At 47.9% G+C, this 6,324-nt stretch overlaps 1 long non-coding RNA gene across 1 annotated transcript; it reads right to left on the bottom strand.

Annotated features, from left to right (window-relative positions):
* Nucleotides 1-363: 363 nt before the first annotated feature.
* LOC127923839 (uncharacterized) lies at nucleotides 364-2,101 on the bottom strand. The gene is made up of 3 exons (XR_008115767.1): nucleotides 2,056-2,101; nucleotides 1,140-1,179; nucleotides 364-413 (listed from the first exon to the last, which is right to left on the bottom strand). It is a non-coding gene; the product is annotated as an uncharacterized LOC127923839 (long non-coding RNA).
* Between the last annotated feature and the right edge of the window lie 4,223 nt (nucleotides 2,102-6,324).

Here is a 6,324-nt window from a genome sequence, read left to right as displayed (position 1 = left end):
CACCTCTCTCTCTAGTTGGACTCTCTCTAGTTGGACACCTCTCTCTCTAGTTGGACACCACTCTCTCTCTAGTTGGACACCTCTCTCTCTCTAGTTGGACACCTCTCTCTCTCTCTCTCTCTCTTGTTGGACACCTCTCTCTCTCTAGTTGGACACCTCTCTCTCTTGTTGGACACCTCTCTCTCTAGTTGGACCCCTCTCTCTCTCTCTCTGTTGGACACCTCTCTCTCTCTCTCTCTCTAGTTGGACATATCTCTCTCTAGTTGGACACCTCTCTCTCTCTAGTTGGACACCTCTCTCTCTCTAGTTGGACACCTCTCTCCAGTTGGACACCTCTCTCTCTCTCTCTCTCTAGTTGGACACCTCTCTCTCTCTCTCTCTAGTTGGACACCTCTCTCTCTCCAGTTGGACACCTCTCTCTCTCTAGTTGGACATCTCTCTCTCTCTCTCTCCAGTTGGACCCCTCTCTCTCTCTAGTTGGACACCTCTCTCTCTCTCTCTCTCTCCAGTTGGACACCTCTCTCTCTCTCTCTAGTTGGACACCTCTCTCTCTCTGTCTCTCCAGTTGGACACCTCTCTCTCTCTCTCTCTAGTTGGACACATCTCTCTCTCTCTCTCTCAGTTGGACACCTCTCTCTCTCTCTCTCTAGTTGGACACCTCTCTCTCTCTCTCTCTCCAGTTGGACACCTCTCTCTCTCTCTCTCAGTTGGACACCTCTCTCTCTCTCTCTCTCTAGTTGGACCCCTCTCTCTCTCTAGTTGGACACCTCTCTCTCTCTCTCTCTCTCTGTCTCTAGTTGGACACCTCTCTCTCTCTCTCTCTCTCTCTCTCTCACCTCTCTCTCCAGTTGGACACCTCTCTCTCTCTCTCTCTAGTTGGACCCCTCTCTCTCTCTAGTTGGACACCTCTCTCTCTCTCTCTCTCTCTCTCTCTCTCTCTAGTTGGACATCTCTCTCTCTCTCTCTCTCACCTCTCTCTCTCTCTCTCTCTCTCTAGTTGGACACCTCTCTCTCTCTCTCTCTAGTTGGACACCTCTCTCTCTCTCTCTCTCTAGTTGGACACCTCTCTCTCTCTAGTTGGACACCTCTCTCTCTCTCTCTAGTTGGACACTTCTCTCTCTCTCTCTCTAGTTGGACACCTCTCTCTCTCTCTCTCTCTCTAGTTGGACACCTCTCTCTCTCTCTCTCTAGTTGGACACCTCTCTCTCTCTCTCTCTCTCCTCTCTAGTTGGACACCTCTCTCTCTCTCTCTCTAGTTGGACACCTCTCTCTCTCTCTCTAGTTGGACCGCTCTCTCTCTCTAGTTGGACACCTCTCTCTCTCTCTCTCTCTAGTTGGACACCTCTCTCTCTCTAGTTGGACACCTCTCTCTCTCTCTCTCTCTAGTTGGACACCTCTCTCTCTCTCTCTCTCTAGTTGGACACCTCTCTCTCTCTTTGTACACTTCTCTCTCTCTCTCTCTAGTTGGACACCTCTCTCTCTCTCTCTAGTTGGACACCCCTCTCTCTCTCTAGTTGGACACCTCTCTCTCTCTCTCTAGTTGGACCCCTCTCTCTCTCTCTAGTTGGACACCTCTCTCTCTCTCTCTCTCTCTCTCTAGTTGGACACCTCTCTCACTCTCTAGTTGGACACCTCTCTCTCTCTAGTTGGACACCCCTCTCTCTCTCTCTCTCTCTCTCTCTCTCTGTTGGACACCTCTCTCTCTCTAGTTGGACACCTCTCTCTCTCTAATTGGACACCTCTCTCTCTCTCTCTCTCTCTCTCTCTCTCTCTCTCTCTCTCTCTCTCTTGTTGGACACCTCTCTCTCTAATTGGACACCTCTCTCTCTAGTTGGACACCTCTCTCTCTAGTTGGACACCTCTCTCTCTCTAGTTGGACACCTCTCTCTCTCTAGTTGGACACCTCTCTCTCTAGTTGGACACCTCTCTCTCTCTAGTTGGACACCTCTCTCTCTAGTTGGACCCCTATCTCTCTCTCTCTCTAGTTGGACACCTCTCTCTCTAGTTGGACACCTCTCTCTCTAGTTGGACACCTCTCTCTCTCTAGTTGGACACCTCTCTCTCTCTAGTTGGACCCCTCTCTCTCTCTAGTTGGACACCTCTCTCTCTCTCTTGTTGGACACCTCTCTCTCTCTAGTTGGACACCTCTCTCTCTCACTCTCTCTAGTTGGACACATCTCTCTCTAGTTGGACACCTCTCTCTCTCTCTCTCTCTCTTGTTGGACACTTCTCTCTCTCTAGTTGGACACCTCTCTCTCTAGTTGGACACCTCTCTCTCTCTAGTTGGACACCTCTCTCTCTAGTTGGACACCTCTCTCTCTCTAGTTGGACACCTCTCTCTCTCTAGTTGGACACCTCTCTCTCTCTCTCTCTCTCTTGTTGGACACCTCTCTCTCTCTAGTTGGACACCTCTCTCTCTTGTTGGACACCTCTCTCTCTCTAGTTGGACCCCTCTCTCTCTCTCTTGTTGGACACCTCTCTCTCTCTCTAGTTGGACATATCTCTCTCTAGTTGGACACCTCTCTCTCTCTAGTTGGACACCTCTCTCTCTCTAGTTGGACCCCTCTCTCTCTCTAGTTGGACACCTCTCTCTCTCTCTCTCTCTCTTGTTGGACACCTCTATCTCTCTAGTTGGACCCCTCTCTCTCTCTAGTTGGACACCTCTCTCTCTCTCTCTCTCTCTTGTTGGACACCTCTCTCTCTCTAGTTGGACACCTCTCTCTCTCACTCTCTCTAGTTGGACACATCTCTCTCTAATTGGACACCTCTCTCTCTCTCTCTCTCTCTCTTGTTGGACACCTCTCTGTCTCTAATTGGACACCTCTCTCTCTAGTTGGTCAACTCTCTCTCTAGTTGGACACCTCTCTCTCTCTAGTTGGACACCTCTCTCTCTCTAGTTGGACACCTCTCTCTCTAGTTGGACACCTCTCTCTCTCTAGTTGGACACCTCTCTCTCTCTAGTTGGACCCCTCTCTCTCTCTAGTTGGACCCCTCTCTCTCTCTCTCTCTAGTTGGACACCTCTCTCTCTCTCTCTAGTTGGACCCTCTCTCTCTCTCTAGTTGGACACCTCTCTCTCTCTAGTTGGACACCTCTCTCTCTCTAGTTGGACACCTCTCTCTCTCTCTCTCTCTTGTTGGACACCTCTCTCTCTAGTTGGACACCTCTCTCTCTTGTTGGACACCTCTCTCTCTCTAGTTGGACCCCTCTCTCTCTCTCTCTCTTGTTGGACACCTCTCTCTCTCTAGTTGGACATCTCTCTCTCTAGTTGGACACCTCTCTCTCTCTAGTTGGACACCTCTCTCTCTCTAGTTGGACCCTTCTCTCTCTCTAGTTGGACACCTCTCTCTCTCTCTCTCTCTCTTGTTGGACACCTCTCTCTCTCTCTAGTTGGACCCTCTCTCTCTCTAGTTGGACACCTCTCTCTCTCTCTCTCTCTCTCTTGTTGGACACCTCTCTCTCTCTCTAGTTGGACCCTCTCTCTCTCACTCTCTAGTTGGACACATCTCTCTCTAATTGGACACCTCTCTCTCTCTCTCTTGTTGGACACCTCTCTGTCTCTAATTGGACACCTCTCTCTCTAGTTGGACAACTCTCTCTCTAGTTGGACACCTCTCTCTCTCTAGTTGGACACCTCTCTCTCTCTAGTTGGACACCTCTCTCTCTAGTTGGACACCTCTCTCTCTCTAGTTGGACACCTCTCTCTCTCTAGTTGGACCCCTCTCTCTCTCTAGTTGGACCCCTCTCTCTCTCTCTAGTTGGACACCTATAATAATAATAATATAATATATGCCATTTAGCAGACGCTTTTATCCAAAGCGACTTACAGGTCATGTGTGCATACATTCTACGTATGGGTGGTCCCGGGAATCGAACCCACTATCCTGGCGTTACAAGCGCCATGCTCTACCAACTGTGCTACAGAAGGACACCTCTCTCTCTCTAGTTGGACACCTCTCTCTCTCTCTCTCTCTAGTTGGACCCCTCTCTCTCTCTAGTTGGACACCTCTCTCTCTCTCTCTCTTGTTGGACACCTCTCTCTCTCTAGTTGGACACCTCTCTCTCTCTAGTTGGACACGTCTCTCTCTAGTTGGACACCTCTCTCTAGTTGGACACCTCTCTCTCTAGTTTGACACCTCTCTCTCTCTAGTTGGACACCTCTCTCTCTCTAGTTGGACACCTCTCTCTCTCTCTCTCTCTTGTTGGACACCTCTCTCTCTCTAGTTGGACACCTCTCTCTCTTGTTGGACACCTCTCTCTCTCTAGTTTGACACCTCTCTCTCTCTAATTGGACACCTCTCTCTCTAGTTGGACACCTCTCTCTCTCTCTAGTTGGACACCCTCTCTCTCACCTCTCTCTCACCTCTCTCTCACTATATTATTTCTCTCTCCCCCCTCTGACCCCCCCCCCTCTGTCTCTCTCTCTTCCCCCTCTGTCTTTATCTCTCTTCTGACAGTATCTTTGTTTCCTAACACAGCTTGCTCTCTGTGCCAATTAAGTGCCGTTTTTAATTTGCATTTAGAATTTTAATGTGAGTCAGTGAGAAAATGGTTGTGGAATTCCATCCGTTGGAATCAGAGGCCTCCTATTGCATAATGGCCTGGCTCCACTTAACGACAACACACACAGGAATTCAATTGTGATGCACATACGACTGAGGGCCTCATCCACCGCTTGCTATTAATCTGTCTGTTCTCAGGAGGAGCAGGAGATGCTAATGCTCTCTCTTCTGCTCCAGAGATCTTTGCTGCCTCTAATTGATTTTCTTATTTTTTGGGGGGGGGGATTATATGATAAGATTGTTTTGAAAGTAGGTGTGTGGACGGCCAGTTCTGTCCAGATGACTATTATAGGTCTGAGAGTGGTGAGGAGGAGGTGATGAGATTCCCTTCACTTCTCCTGGCCCCTATATTTAAACCCCTTTAGACAGCACCTCAATTAGAATCAAAAGCTAAATAAATAATGTCGTATACACATTATCATACAAACACAAACAACAAACTGACCTACTGTTACACAGCACTCATAGGCTGCGGGCCAAACACTGAAAAGACTATCCCCTAAGCCCTCAAATTAAGTGGACACTTCTGATGCCGAGGAGTATACACTTGCTGTGCGAGGGGCGAGGAAGGAAGGATTTTTAACCCTCCTATTATGTTGCGGGTCAATTGGACCCATTTCCACGTTTGAGTTGTTTAAAATACTAGCTAGCCTCTCTTTTTCTCCATGAAATTAAATAACATTTCCTAATTTAGGGGAGGAAAATGTTGAACCTAACTGCGAAATGTGGACCAACTGATGTGTTGTGGAATGTCTGCATACATTTTGTATACAAACATGATGTTGTGGGTCATTTTGACCAGGAGGCTTTCATGTGTATAGATATTTACACAGGTCCAAATTAAACAAGTGCCTTTGATGTATTTACTGTTGACTGGTTCTGGTTGCACTTTTATAATTCTGTTTGGGTGAAAAGGAGTTTCCTCAAGCATCTTTTTATCAGTGCGAGAGCAGCTGATCTCTGACACAGACACTCAAAAATGAGCTCCAAAAGATTTCCAGTCAATGAAGCCTCATCACAAATGCTGTACTGTGACAGTGAAATAGAAGAGGGTTGAGACAGGGGACATGTCAGAGATAGAGGACAATGCTGTTGATGATCCAGATTGTGAATCTTTCATTGGTGAAGAGGATTCAGAGGAAGAGTCTGCTATACCATCTCCTCCATCAGATGAGAGAGAGAGCAACAGCCATCACCCAGAGAAGAGAGGATATGAAGTCTAAAGATGGTACTATAGAACGGACACCGTCTCCACAACGAAGTCAAGGTAGACTCAGCTTCCAATGTAATCACAATGCTTCCAGGACCGACACCGTCTCCATAACGAAGTCAAGGTAGACTCAGCTTCCAATATAATCACAATGCTTCCAGGACCGACACCGTCTCCATAACGAAGTCAAGGTAGACTCAGCTTCCAAAATAATCACAATGGTTCCAGGACCGACACCGTCTCCACAACGAAGTCAAGGTAGACTCAGCTTCCAATATAATCACAATGGTTCCAGGACCGACACCGTCTCCACAACGAAGTCAAGGTAGACTCAGCTTCCAATATAATCACAATGGTTCCAGGACCGACACCGTCTCCACAACGAAGTCAAGGTAGACTCAGCTTCCAATATAATCACAATGGTTCCAGGACCGACACCGTCTCCATAACGAAGTCAAGGTAGACTCAGCTTCCAATATAATCACAATGGTTCCAGGACCGACACCGTCTCCACAACGAAGTCAAGGTAGACTCAGCTTCCAATATAATCACAA

This window comes from Oncorhynchus keta, chromosome 1, assembly GCF_023373465.1.
Source record: "Oncorhynchus keta strain PuntledgeMale-10-30-2019 chromosome 1, Oket_V2, whole genome shotgun sequence".
Classification (NCBI taxonomy): Eukaryota; Metazoa; Chordata; class Actinopteri; order Salmoniformes; family Salmonidae; genus Oncorhynchus; species Oncorhynchus keta.
Note: the sequence above shows the minus strand (reverse complement) of the source record. Positions and strands in the feature narration are given on the sequence as shown.